Genomic DNA, 15,384 nt, shown 5'->3' with positions numbered 1-15,384 from the left:
GATATTTTCCTACTAAAAAAATTTTCTCCCTCCTATTTAAGGAAAAGGATAGACAAAAATTGTATCATATTAAAGTGTTAAGGAAAAATGTTCCACATGTAAAAACAAATCAAAAGGCACACGAAACCACATTAAGACCTCAAAGACAGGAATTAGTCAATTATACTGTGTATTTCTAGGCTCCTGAGTACAAGCATGGTCTGTTTTTCTGACCCAAAAATCTAATAAAAGAATTTATTAACTTAAAGATCTAACAGAGGACACTGTTAGAAATTGGTTTGGGGAAGGCACCATGCTCTCGGCCAAGGAGTTATTTAACTCTTCTGCACTAAGAATGGATCTGTGATGATTCACTATGACTACAGCAAATCAAGCTTGGCCCTATCCTTTGAATTTAACCTGTAAGGACAGACAGGTTTAGGATATGAAACCCCAAGAAGATGGTGCCACGTCTTAGCTTGCCATGTACAGAAGACTGATTTGCCAGGCTTTGCAACCAAGCTTAAGTGAGATTTAGGAGTAAGACACGCCAAATTAGAACTCTTAAGGACCATTAATCACATCCTCGTGACTTCAGATACACCAATACAACATATGCTTATGTAGGTCTGGTCTTTATTCTTAATCAGGGGTATTAGCTTCCTACTGCAACAGTCTATAGAAAGAATTGTTTCAAAAGTGGGGCAAGCATGGTTCAGCCCATTCATTATTTTTAGTAATTAAAAAATACAGATATGACTATGAAAGTTTTGTTATTCTTAGACGCAAATAAACAGATGGCCAGTGAGGAAATGAGATCAACTTTACATCTGAGAATACACTATATTCCACTTTCAGTTTCTGAATGTCAAAGCTTGGGAGACAAATCCAAGAATCCAACCTGTAACTAGAATAGGAAAACTATTTTTATTTCCATTTGTTTGGCATATTCCAACTGTTAAGAAGTAGAATAAAGAGAAGTAATGCCTAGCAGGGCACAAAGCACTTAGTTGGTATTTAATAAGTATTATTTGATGACTAAAGAATGAGAAGAGCCAATTATTCCAACAAAGACTAACATATTGAAAATTCAGGTGTCTCTTCTTCAAATCACAAATGTCCTAAGTTAGAAAGTAAAGAATGCCATGTCTGTGTTATATAAGCAGAATGCTTCCTGCCTTGCCCCCACGGTTACACTGACTTCTTTTTTCCTCTTCCTATACAGGCTCTGCTTTAAAGAGTAATATAGTAGCAGATTTTGGCATTGGCATCATATTTATTATGGATTCCATCTATGACAGAGGAACAACTAGAAAACCAGACAAAACACGAGACAACTGTTTTCAGGCATTGGACAACAGGCAGCATAGGACTTAATTTCTGAGAATAGTGAAACATATGAGACAAGCCTTGAACTTATTTGCCTGAACTTATTGCCAGGAGGTAGTGTCCAAGCCACAGCAAAGAGAAGGGGGAACACAGAGCATGTCAGTCTCACTGAGTAGAGGTAACACAGGTTAGTAATCAGAGAAGCCACATTCAAGGAGGCCAAAACGGCTAGAATTGGAAGGGCAGAACACCCAGAAGAGAGCAGCACAAAAGGATCGGTTCCTAGAGTCTTAGACTGATCTGCACATCTGTCAAAGGAAACTACTTCAAGTTAGGGATATAAGCACCAGAAAGCAGTTGGCCTAAGAAGTCCTAGAGTTCACACAAAGCTAGCAATAGTTCATGTTTCCACCAGCAACAAAAACAAAAACAATTCACAAGACACACAACATCAGGTAAAGTCCTCAGAAGAATACTGCCTTACGGCGGATAAGCACTCGGGCTACACCATGCCTAATGGGTGCTCTGGAGCCACCCTAACAAAGTTTACATGCTAGCTTCAAAACGATACGACTGATTCCAACAAACTTAACTGCATGCCAGAACAAAGTCTAGCGCTTTTGAAAAGAATACAACAAAATCTAGCACTGAATGAAGTAAAATTCCCTCTCCCTCATCTGCCGCTGCTGCCTCCTTCTTCTGTGGTTCCTGGTGCTGCTCATGTGCTCGTTCAGTGTGGACCTGATACCTTTTTTGTGAAGCGGCAGCTGAGGAGACCCCGGTGCTCATCATGGCTGACAAAAAGCCCCAGGAAGGAGTCAAGACTGAGAACAACAATCGTATTAATTTGAAGGTGGTGGGGCAGGGTGGTTCTGTGGTGCAGTTTAAGATTAAGAGGTATACACCACTTAGTAAACTAATGAAAGCCTATTGTGAATGACAGGGATTGTCAATGAGGCAGATCAGACTCTGATTTGACGGCAACCAAATCAATGAAAAAGACACACCTGTACAGTTAGAAATGGAGAATGAAGACACAACTGATGTGTTCCAACAGCACATGGGAGGTGTCTACTGAGAAGGGAACCTGCTTCTTCATTCCAGAACTCTGTTCTTGCAGACCAAGATTACATTCTCAAGTAGAAAACCGCAATTTGGTTCCAATACATCCCCGACCACTACAGCATCGTTTTCTCTGTTTGTTCATTTCCTCCTTCTCCATTCTTTTACTGTACATAAAAGTAACTGGTATATGTGCACAAGCACGCTGCATTTTTTTTTTTTTAACAGCCAATGGTATGTTTTGATTGACATCAAGTGGAGACAGGATGGGGAAAAATACTGATTCTGTGAAAATACCCCCACTCTCCATTAGTGGCATGCTCATTCTGCTCTTATCTTCATATTCCAGTAAGTTATTTTGCTCTAACAACAACAACAAACAAACAAACAAACAAAAAACCCATAAAAATCCTTGCATATCTTGTTCAACTGGAGAATTTTCATGTTTTTCATTGATCATTGTAAAACAAAAGACAACCTTATAACTTTTTTGTATGTAGCTGTTACATGTAGGGCAGTCTGTCTTTAACTAGGGATAAACTACTCTAAAAAAAAAAAAAAAAAAGAATCCTATATAGTTTTCCCTTTAAGTCAAGCGTCTTGCTGTTTAAATAAACTTCTTGTTTAATATGAAAAAAAAACTATGTAAAATTCACAATGCCTGGTATCCAAGTAAAAATTACAGGCATAACAAAGGAACAGGAAAATATGACCCATAAAAATGAAAATAATCAATCAATTAACAGACCCAGAAATGAGACAAGATGATGAGACTAGCAGACAAGGGCACTGAACTAGCTATTATAACAGTGCAGCTTCTTTAAAAAACAACTTGGCAGTTCCTCAAAAGGTTGAAGAGAGTTACCACATGACCCAGCAATTCCCTCCTAGGCATACACCCAAAGACATGAAAATAATATGTCCACATAAAAACTGGTAACAAATGTTCACAGCAGCATTATTCATAATAGCTAAAAACTGGAAACAATTCAAATGCCCAGCAACTGATGAATAAATAAAATGTAGTATATCCATATAATGGATTATTATTTAGCAATAAAAAGAAATTAAGTACTGATAAATGCTACCAACACGAATGAACCTGGAAAACATCATACTAAGTGAAAGAAGGCACTCACAAAGTACTACCTATTATATGATTCCACTGATATGAAATGTCCAGAAGAGTCCCTATGGACTGACATTTCATATCAATATAGGCTGAAAAGGAGTGGGGTACATGGGAAATGACCACTAATGGATACAAGGTTTCTTTGTGGGGTGATGAAAGTATTCTAAAATTAAATTGTGGATGCACAACAGATAGTTGCATAACTCTGTGAATATACTAAAAACCATTAATTTGCACACTTCAAATTGGTAAATTATATGGCAATGTGAATTAGGTCTCAACAAAGCTGTTAAAAAGTTATAAATATGGCTGGGCGCAGTGGCTCACACCTGTAATCCCAGCACTCTGGGAAGCAGAGTTGGGAGGATCGCTTGAGGCCAGGAGTTGAGACCAGCCTGGCCAACATGGTGAAACCCCATTTCTACTAAAAAATGCAAATATTGGCTGGGTGTGATGGCTCACGCCTGTAATCCCAGCACTTTTGGGAGGCAGAGGTGGGTGGATCACGAGGTCAGGAGATCGAGACCATCCTGGCTAACATGGTGAAACCCCGTCTCTACTAAAAATACAAAAAATGAGCCGGGCGTGGTGGCAGGTGCCTGTAGTCCCAGCTACTCGGGAGGCTGAGACAGGAGAATGGTGTGAACCCGGGAGGTGGAGCTTGCAGTGAGCCGAGACTGCACCACTGCACTCAAGCCTGGGTGACAGAGCGAGACTCTATCTCAAAAAAAAAAAAAAAAAAAAAAAAAAAAAACATTAGTTGGGCGTGATGGCACATACCTGTAGTCCCAGCTACTCAAGAGGCTGAGGTGAGAGAATCACTTGAACCGGGGAGACAGAGGTTGCAATGAGCCAAGATTGCGCCATTGCACTCCAGCCTGGGTGACAGAGTGAGACTCTTTCTCAAAGGAAAAAAAAAATTATGAATATACTCTATGTAGTAAGAAGGTAGAGGGGAAAAAGGCAGGAAAATGGAAGATACAAAAGAAATAGACCCAGTGGTACTTCTAGTAAAGAAAAATAAATTTAAAAATACACTGGATGGGATTAACAGCAAATTAAACATTGCAGAAAGATCAGTAAATTATAAGACACAACAACAGCAACTAACCAACTAACTCAAATGAAGCACAGGGAAAGACTGAAAATGAAACTGAGAGTATCCAGTGATCTATGGGGACAATATTAAATTGTCTAACATATGTGTAATTGAGATCATAAAAGAAGAGGAAAGAGGGAGAGGATGGAAAAAAAATCTGAAGAAATAACAGCTGGATTTTAAATTTTTTTATAAAAAAACTATAAACACTCAGATCCAAGAAAAACTCAACAAACTCCAAAAAGAACAGATGTAATTAAATAGGGCACATTATAATAATAAAAACCAGTGATACAAAAAAAATACTTAAAAGCAGCAGAAGAAAAAAGACATTAAGAGAAATAAAGATAGAATGAGCAAATCACTTTCCAGGGACTATGTAAGACAATGGAGGAACATCCTTACTAAGAGAGGGAAAAAGCTACCAATCTAGAAATTTTACCTAATAAAAATGTCGTTCAAAAACAAACATAAAATAAAGACTCTTTGAGGCAAACAAAAATGAGAATCAATGCCAGCAGTGGTACATTCAAAGAGATATTTTAAAAAGTAGTTTCATCAAGCAGAGAGAAAATGATACCAGATGAGCATCTGAACTTAAAGGAATGAAGAGCAGGGAATGATCAATATATGAGTAAATATAGACAATATTTTCTTATCTTCAATCTCTTTAAAAGATAATGACTATCTAAGGCAAAAATAACAATATATTCTGGGGCTTATAACATACATGTAGAAGAAAATAGCACTAAGAATAGTAAGGGAGAAGTGGCTGTATATTGTTTCAAGGATTTTACGATCCACGTAAAGTGGCAGAAGATTGACTATCATCAGTTAAAGATGTGTAAATCCTAGAGCAACCATTGAAAAATAACAAAGAGATGTACCTAATAAGCCAAGAGTGGAGATAACATGGGTTCATTAAAACCAAACCAAACCACCTAACTCAAGAGAAGGCAAGAAAAGGGGGAATAGGACACAAGGAACAAATGGGACAAATAGAAAACTAATAGCAAGATAACAGATTTAAGCCCAAATATAATTACGTTAAACAAAATGGTCTTTGAAGAAATGCAAAAAACAAAAAACAAACAAACAAAAAAAACCCAAAACATCAACAAAAAACCCTCCAAATAAAAGCCAGAGATTGTCAGACTGGATTAAAAAACACCCAACAATTTGCTATCTGCATGGAATCCACTTTAAATATAAAGACACAGATAGATTAGAAGTACAAGGAAAAAAGATCTGTCATACAAACAGTAGTCAAAAGAAAACTGGAGTAACTATATTATTAACAGCTATTAATGAGCAGATTTCAACAACAAATACTGCCAAGGATGAAGAGAGACAATTCATAATAGAAGAGTCAATGTATCAAGAGGATATAACAACCTTAAATGTTAATCTAATAACAGATTTTCAAAATACATAAAGCAGTATACAATTACTATTTTTCAATTAAAGTTTGTTAAAAACATGAAGCAAAAACTAATAGAATTGAAGTAGACAAATCCACAATTACAGCTGGATATTTCAACAATCCTTTCACAGTAATTGATAGAACATGTAGTGAGAAAATTAACTTGACTAACTTGACCTAATTCACATTTATACAACAAATCACCCAAAACAGAAGAAAACACACTCTTTTTAAGTACACGGAAAACATTCAATAAGATAGACAATATTCTTGGCTCATAAAACAAGTCTCAATAAATTCAAAACAACACAAAATAGATTCTCCAACCACAAAAGAATTTAGTTAGAAAACAGTAATAGAAAAATATCCAGAAAATCCTCCAAATACTTGGAAATTAAAAAATTCACTTCTAAACAAACCACAGACCAAAGTAATTACAGGTAAAATAGAAACAGTTTTGAACTGAATGCAAAAACAAACTTCATTGGATGCAGCTATAGCAGTTGTAGCAAGGAATGTATAGCTTTCAACATTTATATTAGGAAGGAAGGTCTCAAGTAAATGATCTAAGGTTTCACCTTAAGATGCCAGCAAAAGAGCAAATTAAACCCATGACATGCAGAAGGAAAGAAATAAAAGATTATAAGAGAAAAAAAATCAATGGAAGTAAAAACATAAAAGGGGAAAAATCAGTGGAACCAAATGTTAATTCTTTTAAAAGATCAATGAAATTCCAAGGCACTAAACAGATAAGGAATGAGGGGGAAAGGGAGTTAAATTATCAACATCAGGAATGAAAATGAAATCACTACAGATGATATATCTATTAAAAGGATAATAAGAGAACATTATAAATTACTTTATGCCCACAAATGAGACAACTTAAATAAAATGGGCAAATTCCTTAAAAGACACAGACTACCAAAATTCATTCAAGAAGAAACAGACAAGCCAACAGCATTGTATCTTATGAAATAAGTTGAATTAGCAGTTAAACATTTTCTCACACACAAAAAAACTCCAGGCTCTGATGGCTTAACTGCTGTTGAATTCTACCAAACATTTAAGGAAGACATAGTACAGTGCTACCAAAGAGCAGAACAGGGAACACTTTCCAACTCATGTTATGAGACCACCATTATCCTGGTACCAAAAGCAGGCAAAGGTATTATAAGAAATGTATAGATCAATATTCCTCATGAAGACAGACACAAAAATCCTTAACAAAATTTTAGCTACTTGAATCTCATGATAACATATCAAGACCAGGTGGGATTTATCCCAGGAATGTAAGGTTGGTTTAACATTGCAAATCAGTCAATGTATTTCATCATATTAAAAGACTGAAAAAGAAAAACCATCTGATCTTATCAATAGGTGAGGAAAAAGCATCTGACAAAATTCAATACCCACTCATAATTTAAAAAACAAAAACTACTCAACACATAGGAATAGAGAAAACTACCTCAGCCTGATAAAGGAAATATGTGACAAACTTACACCTAACATGATACTTAACAGTGACAGATTGAATGCTTTCCCCTTAAGATGAGAAAAATGGTAAGGATCTCTGCTGTCAACACTGCTATTCAACAATGTATTGGAGGTCCTGGCCAGTGAAATAAGGCAAGAAAAACAAATAAAGTGTATACAGCATATATTGGAAAGGAAGAAAACTCTATTTTTTTTTTTTTTTTTTGAGACAGAGTTTCGCTATTGTCACCCAGGCTGGAGTGCAATGGCGCAATCTTGGCTCACTGCAACCTCCACCTCCCAGGTTCAAGCAATTCTTCTGCCACAGCCTCCCGAGTAGCCGGGATTACAGGTGCCCACCACCACGCCCGGCTAATTTTTGTATTTCTAGTAGAGATGGGGTTTCACCATCTTGGCCAGGCTGGTCTCAAACTCCTGACCTCAGGTGATCCGCCCACCTCAGCCTCCCAAAGTCCTGGGATTACGGGCATGAGCCACCGCGCCTGGCCAGAAAACTCTATTTTTGGATATGATCATCAATGTAAAAAAATCCTAAGAAATCTACAAAAATCTAACTTTAGCAAAGTTACAAGATTTGGGTCAATACACAAAACCCAATTAATTGTATTTCTACATACTAAACAAATGGAAACTAATTTTTAAAATATCATTTACAATAGCATCAAAAGATGAAGCTCTTGGGGATAAATTTCACAAACAGTACGTAAGAATTGTATTTTAAAACATAGCTGAGAGAAATTAAAGATGACTAGATCTAGAACAGTCCAAACGATTTTGAAAAAGAACTAAATTGGAAGAGTTATACTACCTGATAAAATAAAGCTACAGTAATAAAGACCAATGTGGTATTAGATAAGAAAAAAAACATGCAATCAATAGAACAGAGGATCTAGAAATATACGAAGGTATCAAGGAAGTTCAATGGATAAATGAATCTAGACTCTTATACAAAATATTAAAATTATCTCCAAATGGATCAAAGTCTTAAATTTAAGAGCTAAAACTTAGCTCTTTAGTTGTTAGGACACTGTTAACAAAATGAATAAGCAATCCACAAACAAGAAAAAATACTGGCAATACTTATTTCTGATAAAGACATGCATTCAGAACACATAAGGAATTCCTAACTAAATGGTGTGAATACAATCCTTTTTTAAAAAAAAAAAAGACAAAAGATTTCAATAGACACACCACCAAAGATATACAATTTACAAACAAGCACATAAAAGATGCATAACATTATTAATCATTAAGCAAATGCAAATTAAAATTACAATGAGGTATCTACCACTACATACCCACTACATTACACAATGGAGAAAAGTAAAAATACCGGCAATTACATGAGTTGGAGAGGATGTGAAACAACTAGAACTCTCATACATTGCTGGCAGAAATGCAAAACAGTACATCCACTCTGGAAAAGTTTGGCAGTTTCTTATAAAGTTAAACATACACTGCACTTACCACCCAGCAGTCCTACTCCTAGGCATTTATCACAAATACATGAATAAATATATCCCCAAAAGTCTTGAACATAGATATTAATAGCAGTTTTATTCGTAACTGTAAAAAACTGGAAACAACCCAAATGTCTATCCCCTGGTGAATGGATAAAATATTCTGGTATATTTCTGTAACAGAATATCCATACAACAATGGCATAACTTCTCAGCAATTAAAAGAATAAGCCACTGACAAAAGGCATGGATGAATCTCAAATGCACTCTACTAAGTGAAAGATGCTAACACAAAGGGCTACATACAGTATGACTCTACATTTATACAAAATTCTAGAAAAGGCAAAAAGCAGCTCAGCAGTTGTGGGTGGGTAGGGGGAGGGAGAGGGACTGATGAAAATAAGCCATGAGGGAATTTTTTGTGGTGATGAAATGTTTGAAATGTTTTATCATAATTGTGGTGTTATACAACTGTACACATTCACTAAAACTCAAATTTTATACTTAAATTGGTAAATTTCAGTGTTTTCAAATTACAGTTCAATAACTATGATTGTTTTCCACAGGTAATTTTCAAAATAAATTACCAGAGTTTCAAAACAGGGAGGCAATTTTATGTCACTGTAAAATTATCCAAATGCCACAAAAACAGCAGGATTGTAGGAAAAGAGTTTTTATCCTTTCTGGGTTACAAGATGTGGAGGGAGGAACAGGAACAAAAGGTGTGGGCAACAGGCAAATGGGGAGGGCTGCTCTCTGCATTGTTTTACACTGTATTTAAATGCCTCAGACTTCACCCAGTCCCTGTCCTATCACTTCTGTCTACTTGCAAAGACAACAGAGTATGAATGCGTTCTCTCTCTTAAAAACCAAAACACAGGGGCACACACAAAACCCAGAAAGCTCCACTGTTTTTTCTTCTTAAAGCACAAAGGTGAAGAGGCTCAGCCCATGAAGCTAAGAGGTCCAGTCCCATGACTTTCACTTGTACTTAAGAACACTGAATCCTCTCCTTTTAATTCTATTGAGTTTCTTGTGACGCAAATTTTCCTGTGGCCAGTTTACTCTGAGTTCCTGATAAGGAGTCCAGTTATTAACAGAATCTAAGCAATTTACAGGACTCTTAGACTCAGTCCTTTTATTTTAAAATTACAAAAATAATACCTATAATATTGAAGAATATTAAAATAAAGAGGAAAAAAATCAAGGGCTCTCCAGTGAGGAAATAATTAAATAAATTATAAATCCACTCAACCCTTGTCCTATTAAAGCAATGATTTTAAATAGCCATTGTAAAGCCTGTATATGGGGAGGGGAAGGGGAAACAAAGCAAAGTGCAAAAAAAAAAAACCTCTTACTGCAGCTAAGCAAACAATGCATGCATATATGGCCAAATCTGCAAGGAACTCACATAAGAGGCGTGGTGACAGGTTTCCCCCAACTGTTTTCTTTTCAGAAATGTACACATGTGTGCATGTATGTGTACATTAAAAAAAAAAAAAAGCAACAGGCACATCTCCTGAGTTTAATGAAAGAACTCTAGTCTAGGCAAAAGGAGCCCTGTTGTCAACAGTTAAGTCCTCCAGGCGTGTTAGCAGCATATTCATACGTGTAAAGTCCTAACTACAACTCAAAGACCTGTGATATGTCCTGAAGAAACGGGTGAGAACACCAAACTGCTTTCCAGTTAAAGTGAGGTCACTTTGTTGGCACAAGTTGCTAACCCAGAAACACAAATACCTTAGCCTTAAAAGCAATCCACAGCGTTATATACAAAGAGAGATGCAGTGAGAAACAAACTCATAGGCCTATCTGATGCTCAGTCTTCCTGCTTCCCTTCTTAACAATACCACCTGCAACCTCAATAGTGTCTTTTCATCACCACCTTGAAAGCTAATAGGCCAAATCGTATTTTGGCTGATTTTAAAGCTAAAGAGATCAAGAGCAGAGCTTTACAACTTTGCTCTAGGTGACTCAGATACTAACCATCTAAACCTGGCCTAGAACCCAGGCCCTCAGCAACCAGGTGTGTAACATCTTGGTGCCTCTCCCACAATAGCAGACAATGCCCTCAGTCACCACAACCATGACTTCTCCAGGAACAAAAGTGAAATCTGTCTAGTCTCTAAACACTCACTGAAATAAAACCTTTTGGAAGTGACGTGACAATTCACCATTTATTTGGGGGGTAAGGTTAAAAATAGTAAGGCTTAGAGATAATCCATTTACTCAGCTTACCAGTTATAAACCATAGCTTTACTGAATGTGAATTACAATAGGCTGATCTTAAAGACCTTTAAGAACTAACCTCCAATAACCTCTTCTACATCATGTCCTCTGGTAACTGTTCATTTGGATTAAGGCAAAACCAACCAAAGACATTCTTAATAGCTTGAGGTCCAGCTCACAAACCTCCACAGCTGGCCAAGTACCGTAGCAACCTCAGCGTTAACAAAAGGAAATATGTTCTATACTGCTGAGCATTAACTGCTTAAGCAACTGTCCTGAGGTTGAAACAAATCTGTCCCGGGAATTTAGGGCCCGTTTTCTGGACTTTGGGAGGGGAGGCATGGAGAAAAATAAAGTTAAACTTACCCCTACCCTCTCTCTGAGAATAGGATATTTCTTCAAACTTTCTGAAGCGTTTACTATTAGAAATGTGAAACCCTATAAAAGTACCAAGGGCAAAGAAGAGCCTTTAAATTGTTTTTCACTTGTAACCACAATGGAGTAGTTTTCAAATAAACCCAAAGATAGCTAAACGGGATCCTAAATGGTACACTCTGTTCAGAAACCATAGAGTTGGCTCTTTGGTTTCTGATATTTGGTTTCCTGGTTTCTGTCAGAGTATTTTTGTTCCTGGATTTTGTTTTTGATAGAGAAACTGCAGTAGCACCAGAAAAGAGCAGTTTTTTTTTTTTTAACCCAAAAAGTTCTGCAAAGTTCTCTGAGTATCCCTCTCTTTAGGACTGTGCCCCCAATCCAGTTCATGTTCCATTTCCCTATGGGGACAAAAGACAATTCCCAGTTAGAAATTAGCCTCTTTGGCAGAACTACTTGTAAGACCAGAAAATAGGCCAGTGATAGCCAATTCTCAATCATCTTTAAATAAAGTGAGAGCGTCACTTAATTTATCCAAGCACCAGTTTGCCAAAGGGCTGAACTAGAGATCTCACTCCACTCAAGTGTTCTAAAGATGATTCTGAGTATAGAACAGACACTTCCGTTTGAAACAGATAGAAACTTGAGGTGATCTTAAGGCCCACTGAGAGTATGCATATGAATTTGTACATTACTTCTGATGAATAAAATGAGGGAACTGGACTAGAATTTCCACCTATCTTTCAACTCTACCATTATATGATTCCAAGGTCCTTGGAAATGGCAGTAAATAGGGCAGGACTGAAGGTTAGACCTGCCACCAACTCTCCAAATGCCACTGCTCTGAAGTAAGAAACTGGTAATGATAAAGATTAGTTCTTCCAGGATAATCATCTACTGTTAAAGAACATACATTTCTATTAGGATGGGATCTCCTTTAGGCAGGGAGATTTTATCTTTTGTTCACTGATGTATTTATTCCCCAACCCTCTAACAAGAGCTGGCACACAGTAAGCATCAATAAATATTTATTGAGTGAATGAATAAGTTTTGTCCTTGGCATTTGAAGTAAGCCATCCAAAGAATATAATCTGCAAGTCCCTAAAGGCAGAGGGATGCTTATATTCTACTACATGTCAGCTGGCAGAAAAATTAGGATACAGGGACTCCCTCAGACTTTAGAGACTGAAAAGAATGTATCCATAATCATCTAGACATCTAAACAGAGCAAGAAAAACAGGGTTAGAAACAAACACATTTTACAATCCCATTTTCAAAACATGTAACCTTTCCAGGATCAGAAAAGAAAATATCAGTGAAGCAAGTTTCTGAAGGGAGTACAGAAACTCTTTCTTCTTCTTCCTTTTTTTTGAGACAGTCTCGCTCTGTCACCCAGGCTGGAGTGCAGTGGCAGGATCTGGGCTCACGGCAACCTCCGCCTCCTGGGTTCAAGCAATTCTCCTGCCTCAGCCTCCCAAGTAGCTGGGACCAAAGGTGCACGTCACCACGTCCAGCTAATTTTTGTTTTAGTAGAGATGGGGTTTTGCCATGTTGCCCAGGCTGGTCTTGAACTCCTGAGCTCAAGTGATCTGCCCTCCTTGGCCGTCCAAAGTGCTGGGATTACAGGCTTGAGCCACTGCGCCCAGCTGAAATATTATTCTTCTAAGACATTTCAATTTGGGATAAAAATTCTTTCATCTCCTAAGTATGACCTTTCAGGTATGAAAGACAAAACATACAAGTTAACAATTAAAAAGTCTATATGTTCTAAATTCCCCAAGTCTGAGAAACAGTGACAACACCTTGCTCCGAAATATCCTAATATCCCAAGGGTTCATTTGTGTTTTTACACATAACAAAAACAAAAATAAAAACAAGAGACATCTGGTGGCAGGACGAGCATTGTCTTCTTCAACTTACTCTGCATCTTTATGGGACCCCCATTCTCACCCCCTCCTGTCACATCAGGCATCAAAAATGAAAATCACACACAACAGTAGTCAAATAGCTCGATTACATAAGGCTTTAAAAAGAGCTGTGCAAGGTAGCATGTGCTAAAGGTGATCAAAATATACATTTTAACTATTGAAAACAGGTAGTCCTGTCACTAAACACTTGGTAAAAGCAGAACAGGCTGGCAAAAGGACTAGAAAAGTTTGTCAGTTCCTGGCTTTCTGAACCTGCTTGTTCACAAGGCTGCTTGCTTCCTGGGAAGAGAAGAAGAAAAGTTTTTCATGGAGTCTCCTGTAGATAAGCCTTAATCATAGCCTGGCAAGACTGTGCAAACACTTTGAACTCGAGAAGACATTTTCTCTTTTTCTCCTTCTGACTTTTTGTTATACCAGTGGCATTGCCATGTGTGTCAAGAACCCAAAGAGTTTAGGGGGAAGGGGAGGAATATCACAATTGCAGAGGCCTGATTACTATGCAGAAAACACCACCCTACCAGACAGACTTGCCAACGAACCGCCCTTGGGAAGGGTACAGTCTATGGGGTGAACAAAGGGGCTGATATACTGTGGAATTGGATTCAGAGAGACCTCCTCATCTCCAAAGCTTCTGGATTTCTACGCAAGAGCAGCAATTAGGCATTAACTGACAAGAACATTATTTACAACAGGGAAGAGGTTCAGATGAGTGTCCCACTGTACTGTACAGAATTCCAGTCTTCAAACCTTTAATACCAAATTAGTTGCTTTCTCATCCTGCCTCACCTCTTTTAAATTATAATTGTTCTGTTTCACAACAAAGTGTCTTTGTGGCACAAACTATTTTAATTTACTTGTAACTCTTACATAAAAACCTCCAAAGCATTTTACCAATGACAATTTGCAAAGCAATTAACTATCCAGGATCACATGCTCACATGACAAAATAAAACTTTTTTTGGTCTTTTGAGCGATTTGAAAGCACTACATTGAACAAAATAATTGGATCTTGTGACTTTTCCCTTCAACCTAATTTTCATCTAATTTGCTGTCCTACATGCGAATTTGCCTCACCAAGATGCTTGTATACATTTTAGATAAAGAAGGATACATTTAGGGTGAGGTGGGTGGATTGCTTGAGGCCTGGAGTTCTAGATCGGCCTTGGCAACGTATCGAGATCCCTGTCTCTACAAAATTTTTATTTTTTCCCAGACAGAGTTTCGCTCTTGTCACGCAGGGTGGAGTGTAGTGGCGGGATCTCAGCTCATTGCAACCTCTGCATTTCCATGCCTCCCTCTCAGAACCGTTCAGCCCCCTGGCCTGTTCCCTTATTTTATCTAAGCAGGTAATCAAAACAAGAAACATCCTGATATTCCCTGTGCTAATACAAAACAAAACAAACAAATCTTTCCCTTCTAGGATTAATTCTAATCATCCCTGAACCATTTCTGAAATCAGACCTGTAATCCCACTCTTATTTACCAGAAGTGTCATTTGAGGCAAGCTTTTAATTGATCTAAGCCTCTGTTTCTTTTTCTGAGAAATGAGCAACTTCCAAGGTATAGATTAGAAATACTGTATGTAAAAGACGCAGTAGTGTCAGACACATAGTGAGTGCTCAAAAATTATTAATGGTTTTCAAAATCGCAAAAATAAAATGAAAAAAAAAATAGTAGGACTGGGTGCAGTGGCTCACACCTGTAATCCCAGCACTTTGGGTGGTCAAGGCGGGCAGATCACAAGGTCAGGAGTTCGAGACCAGCCTGGCCAACGTGGTGAAACCCTGTCTCTACTAAAAATACAAAAATTATCCGGGCGTGGTGGTGGGCGTCTGTAGTTCCAGCTACTCGGGAGGCTGAGGCAGAAGAATTGCTTG

The 15,384-nt window shown here is 37.6% G+C and overlaps 1 protein-coding gene and 1 pseudogene across 3 annotated transcripts in view; one reads left to right on the top strand and one right to left on the bottom strand.

Moving 5' to 3' along the window:
* The window catches only part of FOXO3 (forkhead box O3), a 131,031-nt gene that overhangs the window by 64,292 nt on the left and 51,355 nt on the right, over positions 1-15,384 (bottom strand). The window lies entirely within an intron of this gene.
* On the top strand, positions 1,996-4,208 carry LOC131382863 (small ubiquitin-related modifier 2-like; annotated as a pseudogene).

Source organism: Hylobates moloch, unplaced genomic scaffold (assembly GCF_009828535.3).
Source record: "Hylobates moloch isolate HMO894 unplaced genomic scaffold, HMol_V3 SCAFFOLD_2, whole genome shotgun sequence".
In the NCBI taxonomy this organism is placed as follows: domain Eukaryota; kingdom Metazoa; phylum Chordata; class Mammalia; order Primates; family Hylobatidae; genus Hylobates; species Hylobates moloch.
Note: the sequence above shows the minus strand (reverse complement) of the source record. Positions and strands in the feature narration are given on the sequence as shown.